Source organism: Cibotium barometz, chromosome 4 (genome assembly GCF_041138505.1).
Source record: "Cibotium barometz isolate CiBa-2024 chromosome 4, ASM4113850v1, whole genome shotgun sequence".
NCBI classification, from domain to species: domain Eukaryota; kingdom Viridiplantae; phylum Streptophyta; class Polypodiopsida; order Cyatheales; family Cibotiaceae; genus Cibotium; species Cibotium barometz.
The window spans coordinates 54,427,700-54,452,497 of record NC_141049.1 but is presented as its reverse complement, the minus strand read 5'-3'; the positions used below and the strand labels follow the sequence as shown (position 1 = coordinate 54,452,497).

Here is a 24,798-nt window from a genome sequence, read left to right as displayed (position 1 = left end):
TCTGCATAAATGGAAGGACCCTGTCGTCTTGAAGAAGACGGTGGCATTGAGGGCTATGGTAACAGAGCCTGAAGGTTGTGCCACTTTCAGCGTCCATGGAGCTGTGGGTAACCACTCCGTCCACCAGCTCGAGATCTTCAGTGTTGATCCATGACTTGTCCTTTTCTTCAAAGGAGTGCTCCACATATGGTGGGACAGAGGCTTTGCGTTTGCAAGGGGAAGGTGTAGCCATGCTGTTGCAAGGGAATTTTGCTTGCAGATTGCTTTTGTGCTCACAGGTCAAATTCTAGCAAAAATTTGCAAGAGTTTGGCACCAGAGCAACAAAAACGTGAGAAAATGAGGAGGGGGGCTGGGTTTTTATAGTTGCTGCTGAATGATAACGCGTTATTCTTGAATAATAACGTTCGTAATTCTTGAATGCTAGCGCGTTATTCTTGAAGAATAACATTCGTGTTTCCTGAATGCTAACACGTTATTCTTGAAGAATAACGTTCGTGTTTCCTGAATGCTAACACGTTATTCTTGAAGAATAACGTTCGTTAGGGCTGAATGATAACGCGTTATTCTTGAAGAATAACGTTCCTGTTTCATGAATGCTAACGCGTTATTCTTGAAGAATAACGTTCGTTAGGGCTGAATGATAACGCGTTATTCTTGAAGAATAATGTTCCTGTTTCGTGAATGCTAACGCGTTATTCTTGAAGAATAACGTTCGTTATTCTTGGAGTCAGCAAGTGATGATTTTTTGAGTTTTTGGATTTTTTGATTTTTTGGATTTTTCAGGCAGCACTGTGCTCTCACCTCTCCTGAAGATATGTTGTGTATTCTATTGTGCAACCTGGCGATAGGTCGTATCCTAGGCCAAGTCGAAACTCGCTAGGATCCCCCTATCCGGAGATGTACCAGGCCTATCCTATTAAGTGTCTAATGTAGACAGAATGAAGCAGGAAGAAAGAAAGTATGCGTATGCATTTCACCAACACACCTGACTCCGTGCTTTCTTCGACATTTTTGTGCCTACTTTCTTCGACTCTCTTTGACTACATCTCATTGTTTCATGAGAGTAGCCGGTGAGGCTTTTGTGATGCTTTTGGTAAAGTAACTGAGCTTTTTCCATGCCGACCAAATTGTAGTATTCTCTTGAGGACAGTCTTTGATAGTAGCGGGCGGCATCGGATTGGAGGTGAAAGCATCAAAGGTTGTCTGAAGGGTCTTGAGTTTCTAAGTCGGACTCTTTGGCTTTTTCCATGCCGACCAGATTGTAGTATTCTCTTGAGGACAGTCTTTGATAGTAGCGGGTGGCATCAGATTGGAGGTGAAAGCATCAAAGGTTGTCTGAAGGGTCTTGAGTTTCTGAGTCGGACTCTTTGGCTTTGTGGACCTCTTCATTTCCTGTGAAGCTTCTGGTGACTTTGTCTTCATAGTAGTTCTCAGCAACACCTGTGTGGGGATGAAACATAAGGATGTTTCTAATTTGTGCTCCTTGCCGAGAGATTTGGGTACCCACCTTTGTGTTGTCTTGGTGGTTTTGGGGACTTTTGGTTTTGGCTTTGGAGGTCGTAGGTCACTAGGAGAAGGGTTTTGTAGAGGGTTAAGTGGTTGTGACCTTCTCTGCTTTGGTACCCATAATTGTGTAGTGCCCTGGTAGTACCCTTGAGCCCGTAGGACCTTTTTGGGCACATATCATGGGGTGGTGGATATTTTGTTGGCTCTGCTGGCTTTGGTACCTTGGAGATTGGCGCTTCTTTTTGCATGTTCCACCTCAGTCTTCTTTGGTTTGGTAGCTCCATGCCTTCGGGGAATCCAGAGCTTGGTGGTACTTCCATTGTGTCCCTGCGCTTTGAGGAGATCCTTGCGGACCCACCATTGATTCCCCTTGTGATGATAAACACCCAGTTGTGGTTTTGGGACCGACTTCTCCTTGGTTTCAGCTACTGGTTCCTTTGGGGGTGCAGTGGTTTCCTTCCCCTTAGACTTGTGAGGCTGTTCGGCGAGACAGGGTTGACGATTTCCTTCTTTTGCTTCAGCGGAATTTCGTCCGTCATGAGTACTGTTACTTGGCCGGTGGCTAGTTGGAGTGTCGCCATCCTTGTGTCCCAATCTATGTGGCATTTGTTATGCCCCATCCAGTTTCGGACTAGAAGGAGATCTTCCACCATAGTACCTGCACTCATAACATAGAACTTCCCTTCCAAGGGGTTATTCCCAATGTGAAATATCAATGTGCAGGTGCCTAGGCATTGTGTCATAGTTCCATTTATTGCTTGTACAGAGGCTTTTGTTGGGCTCAAATTAGGTTTTCCTATTGTTTCCCATGTTTCATATGACATCAGGTTATGGCTCGCACCTATGTCCAGCAATGCGGACTTGTGAATTGTGCACTCGGGGGTTTCTATCCCCACCCACAATCTAGCAGGTTGCACTTCCCATTCTTCCTCTTGCAAGTCGATAACCTGGGCCATATTGATGTTGAGAACTTGGAGGTTTCGTTTTTGTTCGCGAGCCTTGGCTTCACGCTGTGCCTCACGTTTTAGCTCTTCTCGTCTCTTTTTTTCCTCCTTTTTGAGGTGTAAAGATCTTAACATGTGTTCAGTTAGAGGGCCATAAAAAGCCCTTAGATGGCTACCATTGATGTAACCTTCCATTTCTATACCGTCCATGGTTGAGATCTTCACAGCTCCTTGTGGTGTGATTTCAACCACTTGGAAAGGTCCTAGCCCTCTGTACTTTAGCTTACGCTTTTGGCTTTTCACACTATACAGGAGGACTAGACTTCCCACTCTGATGTTCTTATCTCGCAGTTGGTCGTCGAACCACTGCTTTCTCTTGAACTTTTCTACAATCATGCCGTGGACAGCTCGCAATCTTGTTTCGTCTAATTGTTCGAGAGCCAGTAGTCTGTCAGAAAGCATGCTTCCTTCCAGTCTTTCTTTTACAACGACACGAAGGCTTGGAAGTAGGAACTCCATTGGCATTACTGCATGTTGCCCATAGGCTAGATGGAATGGAGTGAACCTCGTGCCAACCTTGTATGCCGTTCTATAAGCCCATAAGGCCGAAAGGAGTTTTTCACCCCAATCAGTTCGACTGGCTTCGACTGTTTTGGTTAAGATGGAGCAAAGTACTTTATTAGTACTTTCGGCCTGTCCATTGGCTTGAGGGTAGTAAGGGGTGGACTTGCGGTGCACAACCATGAATGTGCTCAATAGGTGACTCACCACTTCATTAATGAAGTGGCTCCCCCTATCGCTTACCAATTCTAGTGGACAGCCAAACCTTGTAATGATGTGAGAATAAAGGAACCTGGCTGTGGTTTGTGCATCCGCTTTCCGTGTTGCTTTTGCTTCAGCCCATTTTGTGCAATAGCTGGTAGCGATGATATATCTGGCTTGTGTGCACCTGGCTCCTGGGCTGATTGGACCTATAAAGTCTAGGTCCCATTTTTCAAATGGTTGCCACGAAATGATTGGAGTTAGTGGCATCTGATCTTTTCCTTGTGGGTTGGATGTCCTTTGACATTCATCACATCTCTTGACGAATTCTGCAGCATCACCAAACACTGTGGGCCACCATAGTCCTGCATGGAGAACTTTTCTTGCCGTGATGTCTGCCTGCAAAATGTCCTCCTGTGGGACTAGCGTGAGCCAATTCTAGCACAGAGACGTAGTGACATTCAGGAACACATTTCCTAAGTATGCCATCCTTCCCTTGTTTGTACAACTCACCCGTGATGAGTTGATAAGGTGCAGCTTTTTTGATCAAGCGTCGGGCTTGATCAGTGTTGAAGGGCGTGTCCTTCAATGTTCCATTAGCAAGATAATATGCAATATCTTCAGCCCATTCCGGGACTATGCTAATAGAAAATAGTGCAGCATCTGGAAGTTCATTGTCGACTCCTAATGGTGGTTCTCCATTAGGTACGAGACATATGGTCTGTGTGCACATGTTGTGATCCTTTCCGGACAATGACCGTGAAAAACTCCATGAGGATCAGAAGCCATCATGGTATTCTTCCTGTGGCGCATGGCTTGTTGACAAGATACAGCAATGCTTGGTGATCAACATGAAACACAAACTTGTTTACCAACAAGTAGTGTCTAAATTTCTTGACTGCATACACCATAGCAAGGCCTTCTCTTTCTGTGGTGGTATAATTTTGCTCAGCGTCATTGAGTTGGCGGCTCGCAAAGCTAACAGGGAAATCCATGTTATGCTCTCCAGGTTGTGCCAATACACATCCTATCGCGTATGCTGAGGCGTCAATGTGGACGTGGAATATAATTTCCCAATTTGGACTTCGAAGAATGGGTGCGCTTGATAGTGCCTTTTTCAAGGTTTCAAATGAATTTTGGCATTCTTCAGTCCATTCGAAAACTATCAAGAGTCTGTACAGGGGTCTAGCAATATTGGCGTAGAAGGCGATGAACCTTCTATAATAGCCAACATGTCCCATAAAGCGCTGTACACCCTTGTAGTTTGTTGGGGGTGGCAATTCGACTATAAGTCTTACTTTTGCTTCATCAGTTGAAATGCCATGAGAGGATACAATATGTCCAAGGATAACTCCATGCTTTACCCAAAACTGGCATTTTAGAGGGTTTAGGGAAATACGGTATAATCTGCACTTTTGCAAGACTTTTCTTAGGCATGAAAGATGGTCTTTCCATGAGGAATTGACACATAAATCATCCATGAATACCTCCAAGAATTCTCTTAGATATTCTTTGTAAGCCGTACACATTAGTCTTTGAAATGTGCCCGGTGCATTGGTCAATCAGCACTTGATTGTATCTAGAAAACCCATCCAGGAAGCTATAAGCCTCCTTCCCTGCGACTCTTTCCAATACATGTTCAGTGAAGGGTAGTGGGTAGTGATCACGAACAGTGGCATCGTTAACCTTTTTGAGGTTAACACATACTCTCAACTTTCCATTCTTTTTCGGGACGATCACTATTGGTGATACCCACTCCGTGTGCTCAATCTCATAGATGAATCCCACATCTAAGAGTTTATCAATCTCTTCCTTCACCATTCTCGAGTACTTGGGATTCATAGGATATGCTTTTTGCTTGACAGGTCTTGACCCATCTATGATAGGGATGGTGTGCTTCATCACTTCTGGTGGCACTCCCTTCATATCGCTGTATTTCCAAGCAAAGCAATCCTCAAATTCTTTTAGGAGCTCCACTAGCTCCTTTTCTTCGTGAGGAGATAAATCCTTAGCTACGAAGATCGGTTTCGGGTCTTCTCCAGGTCCAGCTAAGTTTATCTCTTTTACCTCTGCAGGTCCATCATAAGGTGCGTTTTGTTGATCTCCCTTGCTGCGTTTTGCTTTTTCAAATCGTACCCATCTCTCCCCTGTTTTGTACTCCTTGAAGTGCTCGGGTACTTGTCGAAGATCTTCTTGTAGATCTTCTTCTAATCTCTTTGCCTTGGCTTCGCGCTCAGCTGCTACCAAGGTTTTGTTTCTCGCTCTTCTTGGTTGCAGAGCGTGTCAATTTGGGCTCAGTTTGTTCTTTTTCAACGCTCACCGTTCTTACAGGAATATCTTCACCTAGCTCGCTCTGCCAATCCTGGAGGAATGTTCCGTTGGAGTTGACAGCTCCAACATATTTGAGCCAATGTTCTTCTTCTCCTAGGGAGAAGATATATGGCTCGTCTCTTTTTTCTTTTTTTGTTTCGGTTTTCATATGTTGATTTCTTCTTTTGGCTTTTTCAAATTTTTCATGAAGGTGAGTGGTTACCTCTTCAGGCAATTTGAGCGTAGTAGCCGTTCTCAACATGTATATGTGGACGTGACAGGGTCAGGCTTTCCTTCCAATTGGTATCTTGTCCCCTGTCCTCGAGGCATTATGTCCATTGTAGCCAAGATATGCATCCAATTCTCCGAGTCATCAGGCTCTGGGAGAGGCGCAACTTCTTGGTCCTCTGCTCTATCAGGGATTGCCTCTTGGCACATTCTTAGGAAGGATTGACTGTCAGTCGTCATTGACCCTTCCGCGAGAGGTTCTCCCATGACTGGGTGGGCTTTACCTGAATCAAGGTCTACCCTCAATGTTTGGTCTTTGTTTCGAAGATAAACCCTGTTGTTTCCCCAGTCATGTATTAACCTGGCTGCTCTCATGAATGGTCTCCCTATAATGCAATCATAAGTGCTGGGCTGGTCGTTAAAGTTCATCACACGACAAGTGAATGTCGGAAATGTAGCCCACATACCTTAATCCTTACATTATAAAGTAACCCCATGGGTCGGGTTGTGGCTCCATTTTCCAGCCTCACCACTAATGTTGTAGTCTCAAGCTTGGGTTTCCCCCATTTCTCCCAACATTTCTTGGTGATAATGCTCACTCCAGCTCCTCCATCAAGGATGGCGGTAACTTCATGTCCCTCATAAACGATTGGGAGTGTAGCATTGCCCGAATCATTTTCAACATACTCTCCTAACTTGTTTACAGCCACGTTAGGGAGTTCCTCATCGCTTTCCTCTTTTTCCTCTATGAACTTCGGAAGCACTACTTCCTCTTCAGGGTTGGTATCTTCCAAGTTCTCCTCCAAACCCGTTCTTAAGTTCCCATCCACCCAATCCTTCAGGTCTTTCCAGAGCGTAGGGCAACTTTTCAAAAGTGACCCTATTGGCATCTGGACAGTTGTTGATAGAAAGGCGTGGAGTCCAGCGGTGTCCCTAGGTTGCTCTCTGTATGGATATGGCTCTTCTACCAACAACTGTGCCCCTGGCGACACCGTGCATGGTATCTCTCTAACTAGGCTGGCTCGCTGCGTATGAAACTCGTCTCCTATGATCTTGGAGTAAATTGTATCCAAGCCCATGCCTAGTGGATCCGAACCAGGTTCTGAGTCTAGAATGTCAGCTATGTTCTGGTCAGTGGTCACTGGTTCCTTAAGTGGGGTACTACTTGCTGGATTGGCTGGAAGGTGAGTAGGGCTTACGGATTCAAGTTCAGCCTGGGTCGCCCTTACGAGGTCTTGCGCTTCCAGCAACCTTTGTTTCTCCAATGGAGGATTGGGAAACGATACCTGTGGTACCTTTTGGGTGCCAGGGGTATTCCAAGCACCATCCTCTTCTTCAGATCTAGTAGATGGGTCTGAGGATGTGTCCTTGTCAGTCCCATCTTGGATAATGACTGCGTGGGATCCTTTCCCCACTCGTCTAGTGCGTCTTTTCCTATGTTTTTTTCCACCCGCTCCCCCTTGTGAAGACTCCTGTTGAGTTGGCGTGGGTCGTTTGGTTTCAATTTCCTCTGGTTGAGCTTTTTTTGCTTTTCTTAAAACTGCATCGGCAGCTCAGTTTTTGCTTTGTAGACGTGTTAAGTTAACATGTTAAGAGGGACAGTGTGAACTCTCCCATCTTTGACACTTAACAAATTTAGACCTGTAGTGTATTTTTTCCCCCCGTTTTGTGTCTCGGCCCTAAGAGGGCAATCTTTGTACATGTGTTCGATACCACATCCAGCACACTAGGGTGTGAGGATGGCTGCTTGAGGTGCTATGGGTAGTCCTTTTCTTGCCGGGCATTCTGCTATGCGATGTGGTCTTTGGCAATGATAGCATTGCATTGGCCGCCTCTTTACTAGAGCGTTCATGTCTCTTCCTCTTGCTTGAGGCGGGTACACAAGGTACATGTTATCCCCATCCATAACATAGTGGCTGATGGTTTACCCAGCACTCGAGTCTTGTGGCTCACCAAAAGTGGTTTCGAAGATGTTGGCATCTTCTTCCACCGTGATCTCTTCTAAGGCCACTTGGTGTAATGGTGTGACTCTTGGGGCAGGGGGTTGAGGTGGTAGGACTGGGGGTCCTGCCGCGGCCGGCAGCCTAAGTATCCCTCTTGGATTTTGAGCTTCAGGAGCTCCTAGTGCTGGTCTCGCAGGAGCTGGCAAGGCTAGAGGCTGCACGACTGGAGGGTAAGCTCCTTGTCTTTGGTTGTTGGGATTTCTATAGCATTGAGAAGTTTCATGGTTTCCCAACCTAGCACAGTATGTGCAGTACATAGTTTGTCTAGGTCTCAGCTGGGGGCACTCTGTGCTTGTGTGGTTCATCCGGCATACAGCACACCAGACTAGGTCTCGTCTGGGGTAAAGATGCTGCTGCCCCTGTTGGTTTCTTGCTTGGTTCATTCTCCACTGCTGTGTCATTTGTTGCATGAGAGCTGCTGCCAATTCTTCAATGGGTTTAGGATCTGAAATATCCTTCCCTACTATTTTTGGTGTGGAGCTATGGGAAACTTCAGATGCGGCACCAGAGAATTGCTCCCTAGGCCTATCACCCTTGAAGTTATCGTCGAAATCCATAGCACTCCTGCAACATCTCTCAAAATCAACATGTCTCTGTGCATACACAGCGTTGTGGAGGTGCATGTCTCGCAATCCTTCTAGGTATCTCCCTATAAGTCTCTCTTCTGAAAGACGATCCCTAGGGTCGCATCTGGATTGCAAATATCTCACTCTATTGACATAGTCTCTGAGAGACTCATTTTCGGCTTGTTTGACATTGTAGAGTTGGTCCACAATGCTCCACCTTGTGCCCTGTCTAGAATACCCAACAATGAAGGCTGCCTTGACGGATTCAAAGTCCACTTTGTCCTCTGGTTTCAGAGATCTGAACCATTGGCCTGCCTTTCCTTCCAGTGTGAGTCCAAAGACACTCAGTCGTGTCGGGTCGTCAACGTGGCTGAAGGCTTCGCATATTTGACCGAACATTTCCAAATGTGTGACTGGGTCACCAGTCCCGTCAAACTTGGTCAAGAGTCGAGATATATGTGCAGGTTTTGTTTTTTCCTGCCTTGGAGCGATAGTAGCTTGTGGGGCTCCTTGGTTAGCAAATTGAGGGCTAAGCCCTTGTGCTATTCCTCTCCCTATCTCAGCCGCTATTCTGAGAGTATCTTCCGTGATCCCACTAGTCCCTATTGCGGCCATTGGCTGCTGGTATGTTTGATAAGCTGGGACTCTTGGTGGAAAAGAAGGATCTAGCCCAACTGTGGGCATGGTTGTGTAGGAGGGTCTCATCGTCGATGATCCAGGCTGCTCATAGTAGCCTCTCCCCATGTTGGTTGGATCTATGGGTATAAAGCCCTCTACATGCACTCCCATGTTTGGGTCTGGAATAGTCGGTTGGGATGGTCCAAATTCCCTTACATGATAAGGGTCTGAGATATACCCTCGTTGTTGGCTCAATAGGGATGAAGCCACCCCTCTCGAGGTGAATTGTGTCTGTGTGGTTGGATTGGCTTCATTCGTGTGTACAGGGATTGCAGTGTCCCTGTAGTTGAGCGAGGTCCCTTCCTCAACTCTTTGTGTGTTTGGGGCTGCCATGGATGAGGTGGCAACCTCAGGTCCCGTGGTAGTCGCTGGCCCTTTCCCGCGGAAGTACCTGAGTACTCTCTCCGACATGCTTCTCTCCGAACCCGTGGGAGAGTTTGGGACTTGGACGGATCTTGGATTTATATCGATGTGAGGGTTGGAAGGGTAGGTTAGGGGTCTGGACACTAGGTCTCCTGCAGTCTCTCCAAGATCCTCACTCTCACTTGAACTATCAAAGTCTGGGCGAGGGTGTGACCACGCAGTCCCCACATGATGGGTCTGAGAGTTGTGTGGTTGGTCTTGAAGGCGCGTGGATGCTCCGTCAACAACAGACACCCTATCTTCGTACAATGGACTGAGCCCAACTAGTTTGCCCGTTCTCAGTCGCATGTAATCCGTTTTTTTTATTAAAAATAAATAAATATCTGGCTCGAGGACTAACGCGTAATTCCTGAGTACTAACGCGTAATTCTTCAGGAATAACGTTCGTATTTCTTGTTCAGTCCTAACGCGTAATTTTCAATGATAATGTTCGTAATTCCTCAAGAATAACGTTCGTTATTCCTGAGTAATAACGTTCGTATTTTCTGGTCAATGATAACGCCCTATTCTCAATGCTAACGTTCGTAATTCTTGAGGATTAACACGTAATTCCTCAAGAATAACGTTCGTAATTATTGGACAGTATGAACGCGTTATGATTCAATGCTAACGCGTTATTCCCAAATTCTGACAGGTACACTGTCAGGGTCAGAGGTCAATATTCCCCTGTCAGATGCAGTTATTCCTCATGAATGCACACTATTTTGGTCAGATTCTCCTGCCAGAAGGAGATAATGGTCTTGAATGCCCTTAAATGGCATGACACCTACTGAGCTCAATGCTAACGCGTTAGGATTCAATCCTAACGCGTATATCCTCAGGAATTACGAACGTAATTCCTCTGTTAACTTCGTGTTTCTTGATCCAGAGAGCTCTCTGCAGGTTTTTTTTCTGGTTTTCCCCTCACCAAAGAGTTGATTTTTATGATTTTTTACTAGCTAAACCTATCATGCATATGCTCATTAGAAAGCTTGGATTGCAAGCTTTCCAATTTTATGCCTAATGCTTCCTAATGGCTAAACCCTAGAGACTAATGGCTCAATTAATGAACTAAAAAATTGAAATTTTCCTAAGTTGCAAAGCACCAAAAAATTGATACAACAAAGTAGTCTAGAGCACTTACTTGATGAATTTTTTTGATTCTTTTCTTCCAATCTTTGCAATGCTCTTGAAGCTCTCACCGGTTGCACCAATCAAACCAAAAACAACAAAAAACAACAAAGAAAACAACACAACAATTACCAAATTAATTGAAAATAGCAAAAAACTCAAGACTTACCAATGAGGATCAGGGCGGTTTGTCTCTCCATTAACCACCTCGAGGGAGTAGTGCAAAGCTCACCGATCACTCCAATCCCCGGCAGCGGCGCCAAAGCTGTTCACAAAAAGAGAACACTTCCTTGCACAAGACTAATGCTAACAAGAAGAAGGAGAAAGAAACATGCAAGGGTTGTTACCGGTGGTTGGTGCTAGGCATAGCTCATCCATGAGGACGACACGAGCACTACACCACTCCTATCCATGCCTTGTGTCACTCAAGGTTGGATATAGGAGGCTATGGAGGTGTGGAGCTATGATGGAGTTGAAGCTAGAAAGCTTCTCTCACACCAAGCCTTGCTCAAGAGTGGGCTATGGAAGGTAGAGAGGAGAAGGAAAGAATGGGGAGATGGAGAAGGTAGCACACACTCACAAGCATAGAGGCAAAGAAGAAAGCAAGCATGCATGCACACTCAAGCTCTCTCACTCTCTCTCTCACTCAACACACAATAGTGGAATGGGAAAATGCCTCCTTTTCATATTCAATAAAGTCACTTATATACATTGATCCATTGCTTTGCAATGTCCGGCCACCCATGGGCCCTAACTAGCTAGACTTGCTTATTCATTGGCCATGCACATGTCGCAGGCTCAATGGTCAATGCAGTTTTATTCTCACCGGCTTACACATGTCGTAAGCTCGGTGGTTTCCCAATTACAAAGTCATTGACTAGTTACAAAAATGTGTTGCGTAAATGACTAGGCAAGATGATGTTAACCAAAGTTCGTTAACACTTGTGTACTCACTAGCTGTACCAAAGGACATACCCATGGATGAGTGTCTGGAGAGAGATACATGTGGCCACCTAGAGAGTGAAAGTGATGCTTGTGTGACCTATTTTTGAGATGCAGAGTTCGCATACTCTAATTCTTCCACATCCTCGATGCTTTCACTTCCACGGGCCTCTCTTTTCATGGTCTCTTTTTGGACCTTGGCTTTTCCTTTACACTTGGTCCTTTTGCTCCCTTCTTGCTCCCTTGGACTACATCCTTCCTCTGGGTAGTCTAGGTACCATGGACACAAATACCACTCCTCAGTTCCAAAAAGTCTTTCAATCAACGCTTAGGATATATGCGAGTGTCTTCGACTTCACTCTTCACCCAGTCGTCTGAAGGATGTTCCTCCTCATTATCAAACTTTAATTTCTCTTCAAGAACTCTCCACCACCTAAAAGGACCATGGGGAAGAGTTTAGGGAAGAGTTTAGGGTTTAGGGTTAAAATGTAACATAAACAATAATATGAAAATCACTATTGAGAACATGTGGTTGAGTATGAGTGTGTGTGAGAGAGAGAGAAACATAGTTAGTAGGTGAGTGTGAGTGTGTGTGTGTGTGTATGGTTTACCTATAAATCAACCTCCTTGATGTGCTTAAACAATGGGGTTGATGCAATGCTAATAGAGAGGGTTTCATGGCTTGCAACCAGCTCCAAAAGACCTTCTCATAGTGTGCTTCTTTTGACTCTACAAGGTAGGTCTCAAACGAAAAGGAAATTTCATGGGCTGCTTGGTGGATAATTTTAACATCAAGATCTTCAATCTCCACCCTATGTAGCATCTCCAAATTTGCAACATTAAGTTGTGCCCAATAGACAACTTTGTTGATCCAAGTTCTAAAGGCTTGTAATCCACAGTGGATGCCAGTAGATTTCATTGCATGCTCTCCTTTCATGACCTCCACCATTTCTCCTATTCTGCCATAGAACCAAGCCCTTAAGCATATAAATGTCAAATTTACATATTGCATGTATTACTTAGAGGGAAACTTACTCATGAGTGTGGTAAGGACGGAACACACGATGAGTTACAGCTTCTCTATACTCAGCTCTTGACCTTTTAGGTTCCAATCTGTGTACCTAAATATACATTCAAAGAATTGAGTTCCATTAGCTAGGTTTGCGATCATTGTCATCGTGTACCCTTCTTTGTGAAGTACGCCTCTATAGACTTCACATGCTCATCATACTGCTCTTTTGTGCGCACCTCTAGATCTCGAATACCTTGTGTCTTCGCCATTAAAGTCCTCTCGAATTCCTCCTATTTAGAACAAGTTAAAACTACTATCATAAACAATGCTTAGATGTTTATGGTTTGCATGAAAAAACATCTAGAGACTAACCCACAACTTGGAAGACGAACTGCACAAGCAAGCCCATTGGCATGTTGTACTAATGGGCTTTTTGTTGTTGTGTACGATCTCATGCTATTGTCATTTTTGCCCATTGCCCCTGTTCCTTGGGCAGATTCTACAAAGGATCAACAAAACTAAACTTTTGCATGAATAAAATGTCATGTCCAGTCGTGTGGGAGACATGGTGGACATGAGTGACCCTGCAAAATGAAGAGAATTATTAATGTCTTGGGGTAAAAAAATTCATGCACTACATCCACCATCCACTATGTATTTTCAATCTTTTTGTTCAATGATGACATGTGCATGAGGAGCTGCTCCTCCTCCTCTTTATTAAACTTTATCACTCAATAGTGGATCAAGGGGTATCATTCTTCTTAACAATCCCATCCTACATACACAAAGACATTTTTTTATTTTGACATATACCCAAAAACATTGTTGCATCCAAGTAATACATATATTGAAACATAAAGCACATATGTGTCAAATAAGATGTACTTGTCAAGCATGCATTTTTACCATGCCACTAGCCTGTGGTTGTCATCCCACATGATGAGCACCTTCCTCTGGAGGTGTTTCCAGCTTGCTAATTCTTCAATCTTGTAGTCAAACTACCTAGACTACTTCCACAGATACCCTTTTTCCCATCTCACATCCTTTTCATTGTGTGTTCATGAGGCATTGGATCTCTGACACTATAAATTCACCCATAGATGGAACATATCCATAAATGTCAAATCTCTCACCTAGTTGTTCTAGGTGATCATCTGTGGCTCATATGGCGGGGTTGACAATTAGCCTGTGGAGTGGTATAGGTGGCAATCTTTTGTAATTGTCTACAAAGTGACCATATAACCAATTTTGAAGAAGATCTGTGGTTACCACTCTCCCAAAGTTATTTTTGGGATTGATGACACATTCTGTTCTTCATCTTCACAATAGGTTTCTTCTTCCGCGAACTTTATGGGGTAAAGGTTCCCACTACATTGGTCTGTGTGTTCAGCTCCTCATTGGTGGAAGCCACCTCCATGGCTTTCAACACTTTGGGTTGTGACACTGAAATGAGCTCATGCTACTCACGGCTCTTCTTTGACCATGTAGTGAAAGCCATTCTATCTGTACGCACAAATATAATATAACAAATGCAAAATATGCATAGACAATATATACATATATCATGTGAGCATTACAAGAGGATACAAAGGCTTTGCATAGACTATCAATTATTCCTTTGATATCATCTAGATAGCTAGGGTAGACAATGCCCGATTCAATTTGGAAGTTCCCCAGTTCTCAACACGCTCATTAGAAAGCCATAGGCACCCTCTCACGGGAGCCACCCATTCAACCCACTTATCAAGGGATAACTACTCCTAAACTATTTTAGATAAGTTCTATGGTAAACTAGAGTCTACATAGACTATGTGTATTTCACTCTATTGAAAAACATCAATAAATTGAACCCCAGCACCCTAGGGTGCAATAGCATAATCAAATAGTGTGTGCATAGACCACTTCCTCTACAAGCTCAAAAGGAGGAGCAAAGAATGAGCTGAAGATAAACACCTGATATTAAGACACGAGAGATTACTCATAGTCCATGAGTTTGAGATTCAACCCAAATCACAAATTCAAAAAATATGTTTACAAATGGAAAAGCAAACAATCTTGAGTTAAGCACTTAGCTTTGACATTAGCATATTTATCATATAAGCAAAGGATATAGAATATATATGTGTGTGTTTGTGTGTGTGTGTGAGCGTCTTTGTGTGTGTAAGTGTCTGTGTGTGTGGGTGATTGTGTGTTTGTGTGTGTGTGTGTGTGTGTGTGTGTGTGTTTGTGTGTGTGTGTGTGTGTCTTTGTCTTTGTGTGTGTGGGTGTCTTTGTCTTTGTGTGTGGGTGAGTGTGTGTTTATGTGTGTGTGTGTGTGTGTGTGTGTGTGTGTGTGTGTAATTACAAGAAAAACAAGACAGAGCAAGAATGGTTAAAAGTAAAGAGCATTTTCTTATCATTTCAAAGTATGAAAATACAAGCAAAAACAATGAAATTGTGGCAGCATGAGAGAATCTCCATTGTTTCAAGAGAGTGAGGTTCTCCTACACCTGCATCCATCCAAACAAGCATAGTTAGAGTATACTACTAATGCGACTCTAGGTTTCAAAAAACGACTAGTTTTTATCCATGTCACAAGAAAGAATGGACAAGCAAACCTGTTCCTCAGCCACCATGAAAGGAAAAGCTTGGACTGCAAAGATTAGTGTGTCTTCTGGGCTAGTACATCTCCATAAGGCGGTACTTTTAAAGCATCAATGAGTAAGGAGAGGTAACTGAATTCATTGTGTGGCTAATAAATGTGCTAGCAGGTCAGTTTCTCTGAGCGTAGGTCTTCAATGAGTGTATGGGCACACTGACGCATACACACTCATGCATAGAATAGTTTTTGGCATAAAGTGAAGTATTTTTGTTTAATAAGCCAATATTGAGGCAACATTTTTGGCATAAAGTGAAGGTTTTTTTGTTTAATAAGTCAATATTAAGGCAACGTTTTTTAAGCCAATATTGAGGCAACGTTTCCCTCAAACCTTTATCCACCATGTGATAACAAAGGTTTATTGAAAAAAAATTGGGCTGCAAAATATGGAGAGAAGATAAAAGGAGCCAATGGTCATAAGGGTGTTCTCCTTTTACTACAATTACTAAGAGAACTATTACATGTTAAAATTTCAAAAAGTGTGTTCTCACATTACAACTATTTATTAGAGAACCATTATAGTATTTGTATGATGCCATTGTGATTAATCACAACACATTCTGGGTAGACAACACATGTTTGAAGTGATGCCATTGTGATTAATCTCAACACATTCTAGGTAAACAACACATGCAAGCAATAGGTGTGTTCTACCATTGCTTAGAGAATTACCAAAGTATAAGTATGATGCCATCATGTTACTCTTTTAATAAGTATGTTCTCTCATCAATTCCCTTTCTTAGAGAACCATTATTTGTATGATGCCATCATGATAAAACTTTCAAAGTATATAAATTTTGTATTTACCTTCATGAGTGTTTGAAGTGATACTATATTATAGAGAGAAGACAATAGTAGCCCAGGGCCATAAGGGTGCATCCCACCTTCCATACCCACACTAAAAAATAGGGGGAGTCATTCCCAAAGTTATGGTAGGGCACTAGGCCCAACCAAAGCTTACCCTAGTGCCCACCATTACCTAAGGTCTTTAAGACGAGTTAGATATTAACAAGAGTTCCAAAGACGTTTTTGCCGAGGTAGGTTTTAGTCAATCTCCATAATCTAGCTCTTTCAAAACTATTTTTACAAAACCTTTGCACGAGTAATTTGATGGACATGGCAGCATCATTGGGGTCATTGTGTGTGTGTGTGTGTCTTTGTGTGTGTGTGTGTGTGTGTGTGTGTGTGTGTGTGTGTGTGTCTTTGTGTTTGTGGGTGAGTGTCTTTGTCTTTGTGTGTTTGTGTCTTTGTCCTTGTGTGTTTGTGCTTGTGTGTCTTTGTGTTTGTGGGTGAGTGTCTTTGTCTTTGTGTGTTTGTCTTTGTCCTTGTGTGTGTGGGAGTCTTTATGTTTGTGTGTGTTTGTCTTTGTGTTTGTGTGTCTTTATCTTTGTGTGTGTGTGTGTCTTTGTGTTTGCGGGTGATTGTGTGTTTATGTGTGTGTGTGTGTGTCTTTTGTGTGTGTGTGTGTGTGTGTGTGTGTCTTTGTCTTTGTGTGTGTGTGTGTGTGTGTGGGTGAGTGTGTGTTTATGTGTGTGTGTGTGTGTATGTGTGTGTGTTTGTGTGTTTGTGTGCGTGTGTGTGTGTCTTTGTCTTTGTGTGTGTGTGTCTTTGTGTTTGTGGGTGATTGTGTGTTTGTCTTTGTGTGTGTTTGTGTGAGCGTGTGTTTGTGGGTGATTGTGTGTGTGTGTGTATTTGTGTGTGTGTGTTTGTGTATTTGTGTGTGTATTTGTGTGTGGGTGGGTGATTGTGTGTTTATGTGTGTCTTTGTGTTTGTGGGTGATTGTGTGTTTGTGTGTGTGTGTGTGTGTGTCTTTGTCTTTTGTGTGTGTGTGTCTTTGTGTTTGTGGTGGGTGAGTGTGCGTTTATGTGTGTGTGTGTGTGTCTTTGTCTTTGTGTTTGTGGGTGATTGTGTGTTTATGTATGTGTGTGTGTGTGTGTGTGTGTGTCTTTATCTTTGTGTGTGTGTGCCTTTGTGTGTGTGTGTGTGTGTGTGCATGTGTGTGTGTGTGTTTGTGTGAGCATGTGTTTGTGCGTGTGGGTGAGTGTGTTTATATGCGTGTGTGTTTTTTTTAAATCTTTGTGTGTGCGTGTGTGTGTTTTTTTTAATCTTTGTGTGAGCGTGTGTGTGTGTGTTTTTTATCTTTGTGTGAGCGTGTGTCTGTTTTTTTTAATCTTTGTGTGTGCGTGTGTGTGTTTTTTTAAATCTTTGTGTGTGCGTGTGTGTGTTTTTTTTAAATCTTTGTGTGAGCATGTGTTTGTGTGTGTACTTGCAAGTCGCCCAAAAAATGCCAAGAAAGGAGAGGAATGCATGCCCACAGCCACATAGAGAAAAAGGCCCACAACCACGCAAAAAGGAGAGGAAGAAACACAGCCCACAACCACACCAAGAAAGGAGAGGAAGAAACGCCCATAGCCACGCCGCCCATAGGTTGCTCAAGAAAAAGCATCGCCCATCCATGCAAAAACAACGTCACATAGCTCGCTCAAGCCACAACCACGCAGAAATAGCATCTTTTCAGAAGCCAAACAAAACCTTGTGTTTTTAAAAAAAAAAAGCTCTCGTTGTTCCTTTTTATAAGACGTTGCCATGTGTAATGACCCTACGTGTTAGTGGGGGCCATAACACATCATAGAGTGCACCCACCTCGTGCCCGCATGGCTGCCACAAAGGTTGTCGAGCATTGGCAACCTATGTAACTACCACATGGCTGCCATGTGGAGGCCGCACGAGAGATAGGCACGAGAGAGAGGTTGCCAAGCGTCGAGAACCTACGTGACTGCATCCACCATGTGGCTACCACACGACAGCCATCACGCAGCACAACCATGTGGAGGCTGCGCGAGAGTCTCCACGTGGTGGTGGTGACTCTCGTGCAACCTCCAAGTGGTAGCCACGTAGGTTGTCAAGCATCGGCAACCTACGTGGCTGCCACATGGTGGACACATGCTCTTGTGCGCCCACCACATGGCTAAGTGTGTGTCCACCTGTGGGGGCTGCCGCCTAGGTTACCGACGCCACTCGGCAACCTACGTGGTTGCTGCCACACGACAGCCACATGGTGGTCGCATGAGAGAGAGAGCAACCTACATGGCTATTGCGTGGCAGCCACGTAGGTTGGTGAGGGTCGACAACCTATGTGGCAGCCACATGGTGGCACATGAGGCATAGAGAGAGAGAGAGAGAGAGAGAGAGAGAGAGAGAGAGAGAGAGAGAGAGAGAGAGAGAGAGAGAGAGAGAGTGAGTGGGAAGAGGGAGAGAGAGGGAGAGAGAGAGGAAGAGAGAGTGGGAAGAGAGGGAGAGGGAGAGAGAGAGAGAGAGAGAGACAGAGAGCAGGCCTCCACGTGCGGAGAGAGAGTGTGTGTGAAGGAGAGAGAGTAAGAGGGGGAAGAGGGGGAGAGAGAGAGAGAGAGAGAGAGAGAGAGAGAGAGGGAGGGGGGGAGAGAGAGAGAGAGAGAGAGAGAGAGAGAGAGAGAGAGAGAGTGGGAAGGAGAGAGTGTGAAGGGGAGAGAGAGAGAGAGAGAGGGAGAGAGAGAGAGAGAGTGGGAAGGAGAGAGAGAGGGAGAGAAAGAGGGAGAGAGGAAGCGGGAGAGAGAGGGAGAGGAAGCGGGAGAGAGAGGGAGATAAAGAGAGAGAGAGAGACCGTGGCACTCAAGCGGGAGAGAGAGGGAGATAAAGAGAGAGAGAGAGAGAGAGAGAGAGAGAGAGAGAGAGAGAGAGAGAGAGAGAGAGAGACCGTGGCACTCAAACTTTAGACATGCAGCACTCAGAGAGAGAGAGAGATAGATAGATAGAAAGACGGAGAGAGAGTCGGAAGGGGAGAGAGAGAGAGAGGGGGGGAGAAGAGGGAAAGAGAGAGAGAGAGAGAGAGAGAGAGAGAGAGAGAGAGAGTGTGTGTGGGAAGGAGAGAGAGTTGGAGTGGGAAGGGGAGAGAGAGAGAGAGAGAGAGAGAGAGAGAGAGAGTTGGTGTGGAGAGAGAAAGTGTGTGTGTGTGTGTATTTTAGAGAGAGAGTTGGTGTGTGTGAGTGTGTGTTTTAGAGAGAGAGAGAAAGACAGTGTCTGTTTGGGTGTGTGTTAGAGAGAGTGTGTAAGAAGAGAGAGAGAGTATGTGTGTGTGTGTGTTTGTATGTGTATGTATTAGAGACACAGAGAGAGAGAGAGAGTGTATTTGTGTATTAGAGAGAGAGAGAGAGAGAAAGAGAGTGAGAATGTGTATTAGAGATGGAGAGAGAGTGTGTGTGTTTGTGTACTAGAGAAAGAGAATGTGTATTAGAGATGGAGAGAGAGTGTGTGTGTTTGTGTACTAGAGAAAGAGAATGTGTGTGTGTGTGTGTGTTTGTGTACTAGAGAAAGAGAATGTGTGTGTGTGTGTTATTAGAGAGAGAGAGAGTGTGTGTGTGTGTGTAAGGAGAGTGTGTGTGTGTGTGTTTTAGAGAGAGAGAGAGAGTTGGAGTGTGTGTGTGTGTCTTAGAGAGAGAGGGAGAGAAAGAGAGTGTGTGTGTGTGTGTGTGTGTGTTTAGAGAGAGAGAGAGAAAGAGAGGGAGAATGTGTAATAGAGACGGAGAGAGAGTGTATGTGTTTGTGTACTAGAGAAAGAGAGTGTGTGTACTAGAGAGAGACAGAGTGTGTGTGTGTGTGTCTTATTAGAGAGAGAGAGAGTATGTGTGTGTAAGGAGGGTGTGTGTGTGTATTAGAGACAAAGAGAGAGAGTGTGTGTGTTTGTGTATTAGAGACAAAGAGAGAGAGAGAGAAAGTGTGTGTATTAGAGATAGAGAGAGAGAAAGAGTGTGTGTGTCTATGTACTAGAGAGAGACAAAGTGCTTGTTTGTGTAAGGACAGAGAGAAAGAGAGTGTGTGTGTGTGTGTACTAGAGAGAGACAGAGTGCTTGTTTGTGTAAGGAGAGAGAGAAAGAGATAGTATGTGTGTACATGTGTTTTTGTATGAGTGTGTGTGTGTGTGAGTAACCCTTTGTGTGTGAGGTAAGTCTCTCTTCAAGCCACACACCAATAGGTAGCCCCGTTTATGTTAATCTGGAGAGCCCTGTGCATATTGTGGCACCCAAACTTGTCACGTAGGCTGTAACGCCTGTGAGACCGACGGGCAGACCGCCGGATGGCCATATCCGGGGTTCAGTGGTGGGAGAGGACGCCCATGCGGAGTCATGGGCGGCCAGGCTAGTGTGGATGGCAGGCCACACACTATATAGCCTGGGGGATGAGGGGCAATCCTCATTCTTCCTCTATGGCTGGGTGGTGAACCAGGGTTGTCCCCTCTTGTGGTAGCGCCCGTAGTGGTGCTACGGTGATCTAACAAAACTACTTATTGACATCGCAATGGATCTAGAGCCATTGAGGTCAATAAAAGCAAGTGTGTTGCCCTCACCGTAGCACCGTAGTGGTGCTACGGTGATCTAACAAAACTACTTATTGACATCGCAATGGATCTAGAGCCATTGAGGTCAATAAAAGCAAGTGTGTTGCCCTCATCTGCATCAGCTTCAAAAAGTGTATTACACCATCTACTGAGTTTGAAAAATGAGAATGCACTTTACAAAGCTTATATGTCGTGCATCACAAGTGTTTCAAGTTATAGAGCTTCCTAAATTCTATAATGGAGATATCATATTTGAGTTTCCAACCACAATGGGTTTAGTGTCAGGAATGGATAGGATGGAACACAAATATGATGGTCACATGTGGATGAAGCCAAGTATGATGGATAGGATGGAGCACAAATATGATGGTCACATGTGGATGAAGCCAAGTACATCCAATGTCATCTTTCATGGTGTGTGCAGGATGAGTCATTGTATTGGGTATCCATAATGTGTAGAAAGAACATGCCCATGGTTCAAGAACAATGGAGTGCATAATGACATGTTTCAAGGGAAGCATTAAGAGAACATGTGCTATGGGCCTGCCATGCATTAATGATGGAAAGATTGTTTGCCACTATTGCAAAAAGCCTCCAATTTGTAGAAAGAATTGCAACTATTTTGTATATTACGTGATGCCTGCTAACGAGAGCCTGCCACGTTTAATGATTCACATTGGGAAGCGTGAGCATGGCGTCAAGGCCGGAACATCCAAGAAAGTATTAGACAACACAAAGGCAATGGTGGAGAGAGTTGTTGCTCTATCTTGATAGGACTGCGGGAGCAAGGAAAGTTCAACTAATTGTGGCAAAAGAGTTGGTCATTTGGCTACACTTGTACAAGAAGGGGACAGTAGCATAGAGCTTAGTGAGAAGGAATTCTGTAATGTCTTAGAGGAGCTTGGACCACTTGTTGAGAACAAATGGTAAGTAGAGATTATCACTGTTTTGTGTTGTAAATTATATGTTTGATTAACTTGTAATTACTTTAGGTTTTGAAGATCAGTGGCACATGCAAGTAAAGGACCAACACCAAGATCATTTGGATATGATGACCTCTTGTGTGGTTGAAGAGAGATTGCACATATGACTTCTTCCATGGAAGTAGATTTCCAGGTCAAGGAAATGAAAGTGATTGATGTTTTGTATTTAAGATGTCCACTAAAAGGGCTTGCTTCGGGGTAGACCTGGTCAATAGAATGAGACATTCTAGGAATGGTGATCTACGAAGAGCATGGGTGCAATTTGACCACACAAGGCGCACCCAAGATTGGGTCACTATGGCCTATCATGTGTATGATCCAAGGTGACTAACGTGGTCAATAATCTCTATTGTATTTAACCTGCATAAGAATGAAATTTTATCTTATTTTGCTATCAGGATAGCTTGCAGAGTAGGAACTACTCACAATTGCAACATGTGAAGTGAAGGAAGAAGATAAGACTTCACAAGTCTTGTTTTGGAACTTTCTTAATAAAGTAATGGTTATACATGGCTTTGAAGCAACAGACTTCTTTGGGTTCATTAGCAAATGAAGCCCAAGCCAATTGGAATGCAATAAGGGATGTGTATAATGAAGGGGAAGAGATGGTGGGACCAGAGCGCTCCTGCTTGTTCCATTGGACACAAAGTCTCAATGGCCACACCACCAAATCTGTGAAAAAATTATCCCAAGGGATACACAAGGACATGTGTGTGAGAAGTGGCGCACTACTGCAACTAAAATGATAGCATTATCTCAAGGCCGATTGATTAGGCAATGGTGGCATAATGGTAATGTTAGGGATTCTGATATTCCAGCTGTGGACTCATGGATAAGCTGGTGGGAAGTATGCATAGCCCATTAGGGTAATGTTATGATCTCGATAAGAATCATTTCATTCGTTTTTTTTGTCAAACATAATCAATCATGTAAATAAGGAATTAAGCATTGGTTTTACGATCTTCAATCTGGGATTGATGGCACATTTTGTTCTTCATCTTCAATTGGTTTTATAATCTTTTATGTAGGTTGAGAAAAGTACTGACTAGGCATGCATGCCATGCACCAACATATTAGAATCCAAGCATGGAAGTTGGCTTGCTAGATAGGGTTTTTGACATGAAATCTCTTTGTATGAGAGGTTGAGAAAAGTACTGACTAGAGGCATACACGCCATGTACCAACTTATTAGAATCCAAGCATGGAAGCTAGCTTGCTACCTAGAGAGGGTTTTCGACATAAAATCTCTTTGTATGATGTGTCTCCAATATGGCAAATGCCCTATTACAAAGTGCAAAGGAACATTCATATAACATGGGAAAACACATTGGAGTGCTAGAGAACCTCATAGAAAGGGCAAAAACAAATACCCCTTCTCCTGCACATGGATTGCCCTAGAATAGTAAGGGAGAACAACATAGGCACACCGATGTATAAGGGCCAAACTCCATTAACAGGGGATCGAGAGTCTACAAGGCATAAAAGATGAGCATCAGTTGTGATTGATGTGGATGATGATGCAAATCATAGACCGGAGAGATAGAAAAGCAGCAGCAAAACAGCAGGGAGGCCAAGGAAGTTACATTTTATTGATTATGATGAGAGCATGGAATGCACGAACCAGGTGGTTGTTGAAACCAAAATACATGATACATTTTGGGCAATTAGACGAACTCCACAGAAAAGTCGGGTGAATTGCATGGGTATGATAGCGGGCAAGGAGAGGTGTGGTCACACTATTGCTAGTTGATAGGGGACATGGATATGATAGGGGGGAAGGGAGAGGTGTGGTGGCACTATTCCTGGTTGTGCAAAAGGAATTCCAGCACCTTCGTTTTTCTCAACAAGATCCCATCCTGCAAGAAAACGGAGTCAAATAATGTGGTTCTGCAACACTGATGTTATCCATACTTGGATAATTGTAACATACCCATTGTAAATAACAATGTACTTGCTTCAAAGTTGAAAAATATAACTTAGTTTGTCATTTTTACGATCAAAAAACATCTATTTTTGGAAAATGAGCCATTTTTGCTTAGAATTTTGTAAGTTTGAATCCATATTTGGAATCTACGCGTAATTTTACGCTTGAAATAGTTTCTTTTGAACTAAAAACGGGCACACGGATTGGGTTTAATTAAACTTTTAAGCCTTTAATCTGCAAACTTCCGGCCTAAATTAGTAACTATCCATGTGTCCAATCAACGAACCGAACACGCCCCCATGGTCACGAGGCAAGGCCAGACATTTTCATCAAAAAACAATTTTGACTCCCCGGGACGATGGGGCGAGCAGCCGACGTGGGCCCCACCATGGGAGCCACCTGTGAAACGACCGACACTCTACCCGGGACACCCAAGTGTGAACACGACTAGGATGCACCCTCTAGCACACCCCTACACGTACCCCCTCCTCCCAAAACCCTCTATCCACAAGTGTCACACTCTCTCTCTTGGGGACACCTCCACCCCCAGGTGTCGCACTTTCTCTCTCTTGGGGACACCTCCACCCCCAGGTGTCTCACACTCTCTCTCTCTCCCAGACACGTACACCCCCATGTGTCACCACCTTTCCTCCCTCCCATGCACGTACACCACCTAGGTGTCGCCTTCCCGAACCCGAACATCCACCCCCCACCAGCACCTATAAAAGGACCCTCCCAGCCCCCTTCCTCCAGCAAGCCCCTAGGCGCAAGCCCTCCCTCAAGCTTTTACTCTAGTGTCCTACACTGCTTGCTCCCCCTCCCCCGTATTAATTGACTTAAAGTCCCCCAAGCCTTGCCTAACCGTGCACTCCTCCTTAGGCCTCCCTAGGCGTACACTCTTCTCAAGAGCCCTCCAAGCTAAGGACACCCTCTCAAATTCTCCCCCAGCATATGCGGCGACTTAAACTTAGGCTTAGAGGTCATTCCTACTAGTAAGCCCTTAGTTTTTAACAAGCTTTTCCTACCCCAAACGGACTCCGTTTTCGAATCCGTTTGAACCAGTAGAATTCTCTCTTTCCTCTACAAGTTCCTAACATCTTATATCCACCGCATTCTCTCTCTACCCCCTTAAAACCCAAGTGCTTCTATGGCGCCAAAACGCCGCCGAATTGAAGAACCATGCGCTGCCCAAGGAGGGAATGAAGCGAATCGTGTCCCTGCAAACGACTTCGGCCCTCTTGAAGCGAATAGGCACGAAAAAGATAACCAAGTTGGTCATTTAACAAGTTTAAGTAAATTCTCTCTTATGAATCTTAATGTGAAGATTATAATAATAGGAGAGGAACCAAGGTTAAAATCCCTAGTGTAGATGCCCTAAAGTACCTTGTGGGTACTT

The 24,798-nt window shown here is 44.2% G+C and overlaps 1 long non-coding RNA gene across 1 annotated transcript; it reads right to left on the bottom strand.

Annotated features, from left to right (window-relative positions):
• Window positions 1-12,387: 12,387 nt before the first annotated feature.
• LOC147639407 (uncharacterized) lies at window positions 12,388-13,077 on the bottom strand. Its single transcript, XR_015263504.1, has 4 exons — window positions 12,858-13,077; window positions 12,722-12,775; window positions 12,509-12,594; window positions 12,388-12,432 (listed from the first exon to the last, which is right to left on the bottom strand). It is a non-coding gene; the product is annotated as an uncharacterized LOC147639407 (long non-coding RNA).
• Between the last annotated feature and the right edge of the window lie 11,721 nt (window positions 13,078-24,798).